Source organism: Harmonia axyridis, chromosome X (genome assembly GCF_914767665.1).
Source record: "Harmonia axyridis chromosome X, icHarAxyr1.1, whole genome shotgun sequence".
Lineage (NCBI taxonomy): Eukaryota > Metazoa > Arthropoda > Insecta > Coleoptera > Coccinellidae > Harmonia > Harmonia axyridis.
The window spans coordinates 23,264,765-23,281,636 of NC_059508.1; the positions used below are offsets into that span (position 1 = coordinate 23,264,765).

Here is a 16,872-nt window from a genome sequence, read left to right on the forward strand (position 1 = left end):
TTACTACAAGGAATTGAATATTTAGAAGCCCCATTTTCTATAGCCGATTCAGTTTATGGAAGAACATTCTTTATAGCTACAGGATTCCATGGTTTACATGTAATTATTGGTTCTATTTTTCTTTTAGTATGTTTAACTCGATTAAACTTTAATCATTTTAGAAACAATCACCATTTTGGATTCGAAGCAGCAGCATGATATTGACATTTTGTAGACGTAGTATGACTATTCCTATATATATATCTATTTATTGATGAGGTAGATATCTATATAGTATAAATATTACATTTGATTTCCAATCAAAAAATCTTTTAAAAGTATAGTTAATATTCTTAATTTCATCTTTAATTTTGATAATTTTTAGAATTATAATAATTTTAATAATTATTGCAAATTATATTTCAATAAAAACATTTAAAGATCGAGAAAAAAGTTCTCCCTTTGAATGCGGATTTGACCCTAAAAATTCTGCACGCCTACCATTCTCAATTCACTTTTTTTTAATCGCTTTAATCTTTTTAATTTTTGATGTAGAAATTACCCTTATTATCCCTTTTATTTATAGAATAAAATATTCTAATATTATAATTATTAGCATTATATTTTTTATATTCATGGCAATCTTAATTTTAGGTTTATACCATGAATGAAAACAAGGAGCCTTAAACTGATCTTTATAGGATAATAGTTAAATTAACATTTAATTTGCATTTAAAAAATACTGTTTTTCAGTTTATCTTAAATAAGGAGCAAAATATTGCATTTAGTTTCGACCTAAAAATTTGAATTTAAATTCCTTATTTAATTGAAACCAAACTAGAGGTAAGTCACTGTTAATGATTCCAATGAGAAACTCTCCAATTAAAGAAATATAAAAATTTAAGCTTCTAACTTAATATATAGCAATTTGTTAATATTTCTATTTATATAGTTTATCTAAAACATTATATTTTCATTATAAAAAAAGATTAATTTTTATAAATACTTAAAAAATATTTTAATTTACCTCAATATCTTCAATATTGCGCTCTATTAAGCTATTTAAGTAGAATATATAAATCAATAACAAAATAATTCAAATTAAAAATATTATTATATAAATCTTTAAACTATTTTTAAAAATATACTGAAATAAAACAGAAAATTTTTTAAAAAATTTAAATAAACCCTGGCTTCCTAAGAACTCTGATCAACCTTGATCTAAAAATTCATAATTTAGTATTCTTAAATCAATAAAAAAATTATTTATTCCAAAAGTTGAAATATAAGGCAAATTCCATATTAATACTAAAAAAATTAAAATTTTTATTAAATTAGAAAAAATTAAATTATAATTTAATTTTAATAAAGAAATCTCAAAACCTATAATTACCCCAATTATTACTATAATTAAAATTAAAATTTTCATAAAAAAAGGTAATACCACTAAATTAATATCCTTAAACATAAATCATATAAGAACCGTTCCTGAAAATAATACAATAATAAATATAAATCCTATTCTATAAACTATTTCATCTCTTAATTCTTCAGTTCTTTTTATTCTAAACCCACAATAATCTGTAAATATTAAATAATTTAATAAACGCACTGTATAAGAAACTGTTAATGTTAAAGAAATTAATATAATTAAATAAATTAAAATATTTAATCTTAACATAGAATAAACCTCTATAATTAAATATTTTGAGTAAAATCCAGAAAAAAAAGGAATCCCACATAATGATAGATTTCTTACATTAAAATATATTACAGTTATAGGAGTTTTATAAACTAAACCCCCTATAAAACGAATATTTTGACATTCTCCTATTAAATGAATAAAATTACCTGCACATATAAATAATAAAGCTTTAAATAAAGCATGAATTAATAAATGAAAAAAAGCTAATTCATATAAACCTAATCTTAAAATAGTAACTATTAAACCTAACTGACTTAAAGTTGATAAAGCAATAATTTTTTTTAAATCATATTCAAAATTAGCCGCTAAACCTGAAATTAATATTGTTATCAATCCAATGAATATTAACACAAAAGAATAATTTTCCAATAATAAATGAAATCGAATTAATAAATAAACCCCTGCTGTTACTAAAGTTGAAGAATGTACTAATGCTGAAACAGGAGTAGGAGCAGCTATAGCTGCTGGTAATCAAGCTGAAAAAGGAATTTGTGCACTTTTAGTTAAAGCAGCAATAATAATTAACAAACCTACAATTATTATTCTTTTATCTCTATAATAATAATCAATATATAATATAAAATTCCATCTGCCAAAATTTATTATCTCAGCAATAGAAATTATTAATATCGCGTCTCCTACTCGATTAGATAAAGCTGTTAATATACCAGCTGAATAAGATTTTACATTTTGATAATAAATCACTAAACAATAAGAAACTAATCCTAACCCATCTCAACCCAATAAAATTGAAATTAAATTTGGACTTAAAATTATTAATAATATAGAAAGAACAAATATAAAAACTAATATGATAAAACGATTAATAGATAAATCCTTAGATATATAAGATTTTCTATAAAAAATTACTATTGTAGAAATAAATAAAACAAAAGAAACAAATAATAGGGATATTCAATCTAAAAGAATTAATATTTCTACTTCTATTGAATTTAAACTAAAAATTTTTCACTCAATAAAATAAACCTTTCCTGTATTAAGTAAAAATAATCTAAAACTAAAAAAAAAAAAAAAACTTAAGTATTAATCTAGAAAAAATTACACAAAAAGATATTACTTAAAGTTAAAGTAACTTCATTGACTCCACAAATCAATATTTTATATAAACTATTTAAGTATAAGAAAAATAAATCTCTTTTTAATAAAATTAAATTTAAAGGAACCCAATGCATTAATAATAAAATTAATTCTCGATAAGAAATTAATTCAAAAAAATATAATCTTCTGTAAAATTTTCCATGTTGACTAAAAGAATATAAATACAAACTATATGAAGCTCTCAAAAAAGTTATAATTATTAATATAAATATACAAATATGAGAATAATTAATTAAACTATTAATTAACAAGATTTCTCTTAACAAATTTAAAGAAGGAGGTGCAGCTATATTTCTAATTACTAACAAAAATCACCATAAGGATAAAAAAGGTACAATATTAATTAAACCTTTATTAATAAAAATGCTTCGACTAACAATACGTTCATAATTTATATTTACTAAAACAAATAATCCTGAAGAGCAACAACCATGAGCTAATATTATTATTAAAGATCCAGTAATTCCTCAAGAATTAAATGTTAATAAACCTGACAATAAAAGTCCTATATGAACAACTGAAGAATAAGCAATTAAAGATTTTATATCTCTTTGACGTAAACAACTTAAAGAAACTAAAATCCCTCCTATTAAAGATAAATTAATTAAAAAAAAATTAACCTTAACTCCTAAATATATAAATATAATTAAAAACCGAATAAGCCCGTATCTTCCTAACTTTAATATCACTCCTGCTAATATTATAGACCCAGCAACTGAAGCTTCTACATGTGCTTTAGGCAATCATAAATGAAATAAAAATATCGGTATTTTAACTAAAAATACTATTATTATTATAAAATATAAAATAAAAGTAAATAAATTTACATTGATATAAGTCAAATCTAATGTTTTAAACTTTGAATAATAAATAAAAATAAATAATATTATTGGTGAAGAAGCTATAATTGTATAAAAAAATATATATATACCAGCTTGAATACGTTCAGGCTGATATCCTCAACCTGAAATTAAAATCAAAATTGGAATTAACCTAGCCTCAAAAAATATGTAAAATAAAAATATATTTATAGAAGTAAAAGTTAATAATAAAAAAAGCAATAATAATAATAATAAAATACTAAATAACTCACTGAAATCTTTTAAATTAAAAAGTTTTTCTCTAGCTATAAATATTAAAAAAGGAATTCAAAACCTTAATAATAACAAAAAATATGATAAAAAATCTATACCTATAAAAAAATTTAATGAACTAAAAAATGAAAAAGAAATTTTTGAAAAGAATCAAATTCTTATTAAAATTAAATAATTCTTAATTAATCAAAATTTATTTAAAAAACATAAAGGAATCATAAATACTAATATTATTACTATTATCATAAAATATTTAATGAATTAAAATAATCATTTCCATAAGAACGAATTATTGACACTAATAAAGATAATCCCAAAACTCTTTCACAAACACTTATAGTTAAAAAAACTACTACAAAATAAAATTCATAACTAAAATAAGATAAATAAAAATATATTATTATAAATAAAGTTAGTATTACTAATTCTAATCTAAGCAATGTTATTAATAAATGTTTTCGATTAATAAAAAAATTTAAAATTCTAAAAATAAACATACTTAAAAAAATTATTTCCATATTTTAATAATTTAATAAAAATACTGGTCTTGTAAACCAGCTTTAAGATTTAATCTTTTAAAATATCAGAGGAAAACAAATATATCTTTAATCTCCAAAATTAATATTTTTCATTAAACTACCCTCTGAAATCTTAATTTCAACATTTTTAACTTTTTTAGCAATTTTCCTTACCCACCCACTATCTTTAGGACTACTTATTTCAACTTATACTATTATAACTTGTATTATTATAGGATTAATAAGATCAAACTTTTGATTTTCATATATTTTAATATTAATTATAATTGGTGGTTTACTAATTTTATTTATTTATATAACAAGAACTGCCTCTAATGAAAAATTTAAATTTAATAAATATATTCTATTAATTATAATTAGTTTATTTATAATTACTATATTTATAAATAATATAAATCTATATTTAATAAATCAAAATATTAATAATGAAAGTTTACATAAAATAGATTTAATTAGAAATTTTTATTTAAATTTGAATAAATTTTCAAATTACCCAAATTCTAACATATTTTTAATGTTGATTTTTTATTTATTAATTTCAATAATTGCAGTTGTAAAAATTACTAAAGTAAAATTTGGACCGTTACGTCAATTTAAATATGAAAATACCAATACGAAAAATTAATTCTTCAACGAAAATTATTAACAATTCTTTAATCGACCTACCTACACCAAGAAATATTTCATATTTATAAAATTTTGGATCTTTATTAGGCTTATGTTTAATAATACAAATTATTACAGGATTATTTTTATCTATACATTATTGTGCTAACGTAGATTTAGCTTTTAATAGAGTAACTCATATTTGTCGAGACGTAAATATAGGATGATTAATACGAACTATTCATGCAAATGGGGCCTCTTTATTTTTTATATGTTTATACTTACATATTAGGGGAGGCTTATATTTTGGTTCTTACAAACTTACAGAAACTTGAATGACAGGAACTACTATTTTGTTTATATCTATAGCTATAGCCTTTTTAGGTTATGTTCTTCCCTGAGGGCAAATATCTTTTTGAGGAGCAACTGTAATTACTAATTTAGTTTCTGCAATCCCTTACCTAGGAAATTCTATCGTTATTTGACTATGAGGAGGTTTTGCTGTTGACAATGCTACACTAAACCGATTTTATTCATTTCATTTTATCTTACCTTTTATTATTTCAGCTTTAATTATAATTCATTTAATATTTTTACATAACTCTGGCTCCAGTAATCCTTTAGGATCTAATTCTAATTTAGATAAAATTAGTTTTCATCCATATTTCTCCTTTAAAGATATTTTAGGTTTTCTCATTATAATATTTTTTAATTTAAATATTATTATTCTATATCCTTATATATTAAGAGATCCTGATAATTTTATTCCAGCTAATCCTCTTTCCACCCCTCCTCATATTCAACCAGAATGATATTTTTTATTTGCTTATGCAATTCTTCGTTCTATTCCCAATAAACTTGGGGGTGTAATTGCTTTAGTAATATCAATTGCAATTCTTCATTTTATACCTTTTATTAATTTCAAAATAATGAAAAGAAACAGCTTTCATTATATTAATAAAATTATATTTTGAAATTTTATCGTTACAGTTATAATTTTAACATGAATCGGAGCTAAACCAGTTGAAGATCCTTTTATTTTAATAGGACAAATTTTTACCTTAATCTATTTCGTATACTTTATATTAAACTCAATTATTTATAAAATTCGAGACTGATGAATATTTAATTAATCAATGAGCTTGAAAAGCATATATTTTGAAAATATAAGAAAGAATTTAAATTTCTATTGATTTATACAAAATTTAATTAACTATATAATTAATACCATAAATAATAATTTTAATCTAAAATTTAGTATAAGTATATTTAAAGAAACAGGCAAAAAAACCTTTCAAGATAAATATATTAATTTATCATATCGATAACGAGGTAAAGTTCCTCGAACCCAAATTCATATAAAAGAAAAAAATAATAATTTAAAAAAAAATATAATAGAATAAAAATCTCCTCCTATAAAAATCAACCTTCTTAATATTCTTATAAAAATAATATTGGAATATTCAGCCATAAAAATAAAAGCAAATCCAAAACTTCTATATTCAACATTAAACCCTGAAACTAACTCTGATTCACCCTCAGAAAAATCAAAAAGAGTTCGATTAGTTTCAGCTAATCTTGAGATAAATAATATTATTCTAAGAGGAAAATTAAATATAACAAATCAAACATATTTTTGATAAAAAATAAAATCTATTAAATTCAAAGATATAATTAACACTAAAAATGATAATAAAATTAAAAATATTCTTACTTCATAAGAAATTACTTGAGCAACTGAACGAAGCCTTCCTAATAAAGAATAAATCGAATTTGAAGATCAACCCGATAATATAATTGTATACACACTAAAACTAGAAATTACAAAAAAAAACAATACAGAAAAATTAAACTTAAATAAATAACAATAAAAAGGTATTCTAATTCATAATATTAATGCTAAAATTAAATTAAAAACTGGTGATATAATATAAATTAAAATATTCGCCATATAAGGAAAAATTATTTCTTTTCTAAATAATTTAATTGCATCACTAAAAGGTTGTAAAATTCCTAAAAAACCTACTTTATTAGGACCTTTTCGAATTTGAATATACCCTAATAACTTCCGTTCTAATAAAGTTAAAAAAGCTACTCTAACTAAAATACAAATAATTATTAAAATAAAAATTATCAAAATTAAAATTATATCAATTATTATTTGTATAAAATACTTATGAAGATTCTAAATCTAACGCACTAATCTGCCAAAATAACAATTCTATTCATTTATAAAATTTTAAATCATAAACTTGGTCCTTTCGTACTAAAATTTATTAAATTATTAAAGATAAAAACCAACCTGGCTTACACCGGTTTAAACTCAGATCATGTAAAGTTTAAATGGTCGAACAGACCAAATATTTAAGCTTCTACACCTAAATTTAACTTTAATCCAACATCGAGGTCGCAATCTTTTCTTTCGATTTGAACTCTAAAAAAAAATAACGCTGTTATCCCTAAGGTAATTTATTCTTTTAATCATAAAAATGGATAAATTTTTCATAAATTAATGGTTAAAGTTAAAAAAGTTAATCTAATTTTTTTATCACCCCAATCAAATTTAATAAAAATTTTAAATTTTATAATTCTTTAAATTAAAAATCTTTTATAAATTAAACTCTATAGGGTCTTCTCGTCTTTTAAAAAAATTTAAGCTTTTTAACTTAAAAATAAAATTTTTAAATAATAAAATTTAGAAAGTTATCTTCTCATCAAACCATTCATACAAGCTTTCAATTAAAAAACTAATGATTATGCTACCTTTGCACAGTCAAAATACTGCGGCCCTTCAAATTTTATTCAGTGGGCAGGTCCTACTTTAAATTATAATCAAAAAGAGATGTTTTTATTAAACAGGTGAAAGATATTTTTGCTTAATTACTTAATTATACCTTTCGTAATTACTTATATTTTTACAAAATAATTAATACTAATTTTATCATTATTTCAATATAATTTTTATTATTAAATTTACTTTAATAAAAAAATTAAATTAATATATAAATATTTTTAATTAAATAACAAATTTTAACAAACTTCAAATAGTAAAAATTTCTAATTCTATAAATTATTAATTTATAATATTTAATTATAATAATTTAATTTTAAGCTTATCCCTAAAACTATTAAAATAAAAATTCAAAAAATTAAAAATTAAATTTTTATAATTTTTATAATGAATTAAATTCTTTTCTTAAAAAACTAGATATATTTAAAAACGAATAACGTTTCACTACTTTATAATTATTATAAATATTTATTAAACAATAATATTTATAACTATATAGCTCTTCTAAATTCGAGATAAATATATAAATATTAAATTTTTAATAAACCCTGATACACAAGGTACACAATATTGTTTCTTTTATAAATTTATATAATTTTCCTTTTCAGTACTATTAATCTATCATAAAATAAAATTTTTCTTAATCTAATAAAAATACTAATTCTTTAATAAAATTATATATATATATATATATATATATATATATATATATATATATATATATATATAATTTTATTAAATAATTAGTATTTTTATTAGATTAAGAAAAATTTTATATATAATTATATATATATATATATATATATATATATATATGTGTAAAGGATATATATATATATATATATATATATATATATATATATATTAATTAAATAAATTTTAAAATTCAATTTGAATTATTAATTATCTTCTCAATGTAAATAAGATGCTTATTCAAGCTCTAAACTGACATTCTAGAATCACTTTCCAGTAAATCTACTATGTTACGACTTATTCCATATTAGATGAAAGCGACGGGCAATATGTGCATATTTTAGTACTAAATCATTAAAAATAAAAATATTTAATTACAATCAAATCCAACTTCATAAAACTTTTAAAATATATAAATCCATAAATATAATTTAATGTAACCCATTTCTACTTTAATATATACTTCACCTTGATCTAATTTAAATTTTTAAAAAATATCTAAATATTAATTTCTAAAAAAATATTTAACAACGACGATATAAAAGTTTCTAATTAAAGTTATTCTAATCGTGGATTATCGTTTATAGAACAGGTTCCTCTGAAAAGTAAAAATACCGCCAAATCATTTAGCTTTAAAGAACTTAACTATTAATAACTTAACTTTATAATTTACTTAATTAATAATAGGGTATCTAATCCTAGTTTATTATAATAATTTCTTAACCTCATAAAAACATAATTAAAAATATTAATAAATTAAAATTTCACCTTAAAACATAAAATTTCTTTTTTAATTTTTAATTCTATTAATTAAAGCTAATGAATATATATTATATTTTTTGTATAACCGCTGCTGCTGGCACAAAAATTGCAAATACTTAATCTTATCACTAATTCTAAATTTTTTTAATAATTAAAAATATACACTACTAATTTATTAAATTTAAAACAATATTCATATAAATCTTGAATGAATATATATATCTAATACCATAATCAAATATCTAATTAACTAAAACCCAAAAAAGACTACATTTAGTTAAAATTTATTTTAAACAAAAAAAAATTAACTTAATTTAGAAATAATAATAATTGAATTAAATTTAAAAAATTAAATTATTAAGACTATAATTTTAAAAACTTTATGTTAACAAATCTTTGTAACTTCCTCCCGTCAAAAACGTCCCCTTAGATAATAACCAAACCTTAAACTTTTTAACTCTAAATTAAAAAATTTTCCCCCAAGGATTTACAAGTTATACCCTTAAATTTAGTGCTACCCTAATCACTAAATCCAATACTAAACAATTTAAATTGTAACAATTCTTATTGCTGACTGTTATAGCTTTATTCAAATTTAATTTTAATAAAATAAATTTTGGAATAAACTGAAGCCTACCAAATATCAAAAATATTTTAAATTATCGGATTTAAAGAATTCTTGATAAATACAATAATTTTAAAAAAATAAATTATAATTTTAAAAACTTTATGTTAACAAATCTTTGTAACTTCCTCCCGTCAAAAACGTCCCCTTAGATAATAACCAAACCTCAAACTTTTTAACTCTAAATTAAAAAATTTTCCCTCAAGGATTTACAAGTTATACCCTTAAATTTAGTGCTACCCTACTCACTAAATCCAATACTAAACAATTTAAATTGTAACAATTATTATTGCTGACTGTTATAGCTTTATTCAAATTCAATTTTAATAAAATAAATTTTGGAATAAACTGAAGCCTACCAAATATCAAAAATATTTTAAATTATCGGATTTAAAAAATTCTTGATAAATACAATAATTTAAAAAAAATAAATTATAATTTTAAAAACTTTATGTTAACAAATCTTTGTAACTTCCTCCCGTCAAAAACGTCCCCTTAGATAATAACCAAACCTTAAACTTTTTAACTCTAAATTAAAAAATTTTCCCCCAAGGATTTACAAGTTTTACCCTTAAATTTAGTGCTACCCTACTCACTAAATCCAATACTAAACAATTTAAATTGTAACAATTCTTATTGCTGACTGTTATAGCTTTATTCAAATTTGATTTTAATAAAATAAATTTTGGAATAAACTGAAGCCTACCAAATATCAAAAATATTTTAAATTATCGGATTTAAAAAATTCTTGATAAATACAATAATTTAAAAAAAATAAATTATGATTTTATTATTAAATAAAATAATCAAAAATTAAATTTTTTAAAATTCGAAATAAATTTAATTTTAAATTTATTAATTTTGTTCCCCCCAAAACTAAACATTTACAATTTTTGAAAAATATTCAAATTAATCTATTCTAAAAATTTTCAAAATTATATAAAAATCAAATTTATGAAAAATGAAAAAAAAAATTCCTCCCCTAATCATCAAAATTTTCAAAAATCCATAAATTTTGAAAAATTTTTAACAATTTTTCACAAAATTTTTAAACGAAATAACTTTATTACACTAACAAATAATTTTTTCAAAAAAAATTGTTAGATAATTTCCATATCACAATTTTTTAAAATTATTTAAATTAAAATTTCTAACAAAAAAATATAGATTTTTTTTTTATGAGCGATTTCCTTTTAAGCATTTATATAAAATTTTCAAAAATTACTCGAATTTTATGAAAATCCTAAATTTTTATACATAATTTTTTTAACTATGTACTAATTAAACTTAAAATAATTATAATTTTAATCAAAATATTGACATAATAACTTTATTATACTAACAAATCATTTTTTTACCCTTTAAGATCACTTTTTATCCAATAAATTAAAAATTATTCGAGACAACTAAAAAATAGACAAATTTAACCAAATATTAAAAAATTACATTTTTTTGTTAGATATTTTAATTTAATTTTTTTATGAAATCTTTATTAATTTTATTTTTCTAAATCTATTTTTCACGTAATTTTTAATAGATTTAGTTAAAATAAGAATAACTTCATTTTCATGATAAATACCATAATACTTTAGAAATAATATTTCTTAATGATAATTTAATTCATTAATACTTAGGTTTTTTTTTTTTTTTCATTAATTTTGAGTTTTTCATTAAAAATTAACTTTATTAATAACTAATAATTTTTAATATATTATTAATAATTATAGATTAATTATAATTTAATTCTTATATAAATAAAATATTAATATTTTAATGTTAAATTAATTATTAATAATTTATACCCTTTATATATATATTATAAATATTATTAATATATAAAATATTTATTAATATAGAAATTCTCGAAATTCACCGTCGTTTTTATATACTGATTTACTTTATATATTCTTTCTCTTTTTTTCGGGAGTACTATTATATATCCCTTAAGATACCAATATTAAATCGGTTTTTATATATTTAAAGATGTTTATTTTAACTATTTAATTAAAATAAGCACCTAGAATATTACTAATGGTACTATCCAATGTAAGATATATTTCGCCCTTATATATAAATAATTATATATTAATAAGTAATTATTAATTATTAAATATTATAGATATATATATAAATAAATTCTTTAATTAAAAAAGCATAGGGTCCAAGAGAAAAACCCTATTAAAAGACAAAATTTAAATTAATACTGCTAATAAAGTATCGATTTTAGGCCATTTTTTTTTGCCCAAATTTTGACCCAAAAAATGCAAAAAATTGCAAAATTTTGCATTTTTTTCGTTTTTTTTTGAAATTTTTCAAAAAATTTGATCTTTAAAATTGACATTATTGTCTAAGAAACAATTATAACATATATAATATAAAAACCAATGTATGAGGAAATTCCTATTAGGGCGCCTGAAGAAAGGATCATTTTGATGAGATGAAACATGTGCAACCCACCCCTAGTTCCATCCCCGAAATTTTTGAAAAAAATGCCAAATTTCACGAAATTTGATGAAATTTGGGAAAAATCTTCGGATTTCAAAATTTTACAGGGATCGATTATTTTTTATGTGAAAAAAGGATTTATCATAAAATTTCTTTTTCCAAACTATTTTGTTAGAAAAATCAACTTTTAGAAAAAATTCTTCTTCTAGTCTAACAGAAAATTTATTTTATAGAAAATTTAAACCTTTTCTGTGAAAATAAAATTGAGAAAATAATTTTTAATTACAAAATTTTTTGATTTTTAAATATAAATTCATTTATTCAAATTTTCGTAAATTGAATTCTATTGATCCCCCCCAATAGAATTCTGATACAAATTTATAAATAAGGTAATATTTAAAAATTTTTAAAATTCAAAAGTTAATTTCTTAGTTAATCAAAATCAAAAACTAATAATTTTAAAAACTTAAACGTTGATTGTTGGACTTAGCCTCAGGATTGGTTTAGAATATTGGAATTGATCCTGAAGTAGGACGACCAAAATCAATTCAAATTTATCGGATTTGGTATTGATTGTTGGACTTAGCCTCAGGATTGGTTTAGAATGTTGGAATTGATCCTGAAGTAGGACGACCAAAATCAATTCAAATTTATCGGGTTTGGTATTGATTGTTGGACTTAGCCTCAGGATTGGTTTAGAATGTTGGAATTGATCCTGAAGTAGGACGACCAAAATCAATTCAAATTTATCGGATTTGGTATTGATTGTTGGACTTAGCCTCAGGATTGGTTTAGAATGTTGGAATTGATCCTGAAGTAGGACGACCAAAATCAATTCAAATTTATCGGGTTTGGTGTTGATTGTTGGACTTAGCCTCAGGATTGGTTTAGAATGTTGGAATTGATCCTGAAGTAGGACGACCAAAATCAATTCAAATTTATCGGGTTTGTTGTTGATTGTTGGACTTAGCCTCAGGATTGGTTTAGAATGTTGGAATTGATCCTGAAGTAGGACGACCAAAATCAATTCAAATTTATCGGATTTGGTGTTGATTGTTGGACTTGGCCTCAGGATTGGTTTAGAATATTGGAATTGATCCTGAAGTAGGACGACCAAAATCAATTCAAATTTATCGGATTTGGTGTTGATTGTTGGACTTAGCCTCAGGATTGGTTTAGAATATTGGAATTGATCCTGAAGTAGGACGACCAAAATCAATTCAAATTTATCGGATTTGGTGTTGATTGTTGGACTTAGCCTCAGGATTGGTTTAGAATGTTGGAATTGATCCTGAAGAAGGACACCAAAATCAATTCAAATTTATCGGGTTTGGTGTTGATTGTTGGACTTAGCCTCAGGATTGGTTTAGAATGTTGAAATTGATCCTGAAGTAGGACGACCAAAATCAATTCAAATTTATCGGATTTGGTATTGATTGTTGGACTTAGCCTCAGGATTGGTTTAGAATGTTGGAATTGATCCTGAAGTAGGACGACCAAAATCAATTCAAATTTATCGGGTTTGGTGTTGATTGTTGGACTTAGCCTCAGGATTGGTTTAGAATGTTGGAATTGATCCTGAAGTAGGACGACCAAAATCAATTCAAATTTATCGGGTTTGGTATTGATTGTTGGACTTAGCCTCAGGATTGGTTTAGAATGTTGGAATTGATCCTGAAGTAGGACGACCAAAATCAATTCAAATTTATCGGGTTTGGTATTGATTGTTGGACTCAGCCTCAGGATTGGTTTAGAATGTTGGAATTGATCCTGAAGTAGGACGACCAAAATCAATTCAAATTTATCGGGTTTGGTGTTGATTGTTGGACTTAGCCTCAGGATTGGTTTAGAATGTTGGAATTGATCCTGAAGTAGGACGACCAAAATCAATTCAAATTTATCGGGTTTGGTATTGATTGTTGGACTTAGCCTCAGGATTGGTTTAGAATGTTGGAATTGATCCTGAAGTAGGACGACCAAAATCAATTCAAATTTATCGGGTTTGGTATTGATTGTTGGACTTAGCCTCAGGATTGGTTTAGAATGTTGGAATTGATCCTGAAGTAGGACGACCAAAATCAATTCAAATTTATCGGATTTAGTATTGATTGTTGGACTTAGCCTCAGGATTGGTTTAGAATGTTGGAATTGATCCTGAAGTAGGACGACCAAAATCAATTCAAATTTATCGGGTTTGGTGTTGATTGTTGGACTTAGCTTCAGGATTGGTTTAGAATGTTGGAATTGATCCTGAAAGGACACCAAAATCAATTCAAATTTATCGAATATATTTATATAAATAATCCTATTTTATAGGATTTTTTACTTTGTGAATTAATTTTTGTACACTTAAATTAATGAAAATTTAATAGTTTTTATTAAAGTTCAAAATATTAAATTTTAAATTCAACTTAATAAGTTAAATTTTTAATTGTTAATTTTTTTTTGTAATTATATTCAATAAAATTAAATTATTTCTTAAAGTTTCAAAAACTCTTGTACATCTTATACTAGAATATAAAGATAAGCTAAAGAAGCTGATGGGTTCATACCCCATTTATAAAGGTATACCCCTTTTCTTTATAATTAAAACTATAAAATTAATATTTTTAATTTTAATAATAAGAGGAACTCTTATTTCTATTTCTGCTTATTCATGAATTAATATCTGGATTGGTTTAGAATTAAACCTCTTAGCTTTTATTCCTATTATAAACTTAGATAATTTTAAGTATTCTTCTGAATCCTCCTTGAAATATTTTTTAGTCCAAGTTTCTGCATCAATTCTAGTTTTATTTTTTTTTTTAAATTCATTTATTTTAATCAATTCTATCGAGCAATTAATACCTACTTCTATATTTTTGTTTAACAGAGCTATCCTTATAAAAATAGGAGCAGCCCCTTTCCACTTTTGATATCCAGAAGTCCTAGAAGGACTAAGATGAACTAATGCATTATTATTAATAACTTGACAAAAAATTGCTCCAATAATTTTAATTATATATAATTTTAAATTAAACCTATTATTTATTTTGATTATTTTGATGTGTATAACCTCAGGGAGTGTAAAAACATGAAACCAAACCAGATTAAAAAAAATTCTTGCCTTATCTTCCATCAACCATATTGGTTGAATATTAAGAATAATAATATTAAATCAATCCTTATGAATATTATACTTTTTAATTTATACTTTTATTTCTTTAAATTTAATCCTAATTTTTAATAAATATAAAATCTTTAACATTAAAGATCTTATAAATAATATGAATTACAATAAAACTTTAAAATTCTATTTTTTTTTAAATTTCTTTTCTCTAGGAGGAATCCCCCCTTTTTTAGGATTTTTTCCTAAGTGACTAATTCTTAAAACTTTAATTGAAAATCACTTTTATTTTCTATCTTTTATGATAATTTTTATTACCTTAATTTGTATATATATTTATATACGCTTAATACTTCAATCTTTAATAATAAAATCAAATGAAAATAAAAAATTTAATTATATTAACTCTTACTATGTAATTTTTTTAAATTGAGTGAATATTTACGGATTAATCATTTTTACTGTAATTCTTAGAATTTATTAAGGATTTAAGTTAAATAAACTAGTAACCTTCAAAGTTAAAAATAGAATTATTCTAAGCCTTAGAATAATATTCACCTATAAATTTGCAATTTATAATCATAATTGAATATAAGGCTTAATAAAGGAGAAAACTCATAATTAAATTTACAATTTAACGCTTTAATTCAGCCACCTTATCGAATAAATGATTATTTTCTACTAATCATAAAGATATTGGAACATTATACTTTTTATTTGGAATAGGAGCAGGAATAGTAGGAACATCGTTAAGTATTTTAATTCGGTTAGAATTAGGGACTAGAGGAAGATTAATTGGAAACGACCAAATTTATAATATAATTGTTACAGCTCATGCTTTCATTATAATTTTCTTTATAGTAATACCTATTATAATTGGAGGTTTTGGAAATTGATTAGTTCCTTTAATAATTGGAGCCCCTGATATAGCATTCCCACGATTAAATAATATAAGATTTTGACTTTTACCCCCTGCTTTAACTCTTTTAATTTTAAGAACAGTCGTAGAAATAGGAGCAGGAACAGGATGAACTGTTTACCCTCCTCTTTCTTCTAATTTAACACATAATGGGCCTTCAGTAGATTTAGTGATTTTTAGTTTACATTTAGCAGGAATTTCCTCAATTTTAGGTGCAGTAAATTTCATTTCAACTATTATAAATATACGTCCATTTGGTATAATACTTGATAAAACTCCTTTATTTGTATGATCTGTTCTTATTACAGCAATTCTTTTATTATTATCACTTCCAGTTCTTGCAGGAGCAATTACTATACTATTAACTGACCGAAACTTAAATTCTTCTTTTTTTGATCCAACCGGTGGGGGAGACCCAATTTTATACCAACATTTATTTTGATTTTTTGGTCATCCTGAAGTTTATATTTTAATTCTCCCAGGGTTTGG

At 22.1% G+C, this 16,872-nt stretch overlaps 2 pseudogenes; one reads left to right on the plus strand and one right to left on the minus strand.

Annotated features, from left to right (window-relative positions):
* Window positions 1-1,334: 1,334 nt before the first annotated feature.
* Window positions 1,335-2,686, minus strand: LOC123685852 (annotated as a pseudogene).
* Window positions 2,687-3,166: 480 nt separating this feature from the next.
* LOC123686643 lies at window positions 3,167-6,175 on the plus strand (annotated as a pseudogene).
* The last annotated feature ends 10,697 nt before the right edge of the window (window positions 6,176-16,872 follow it).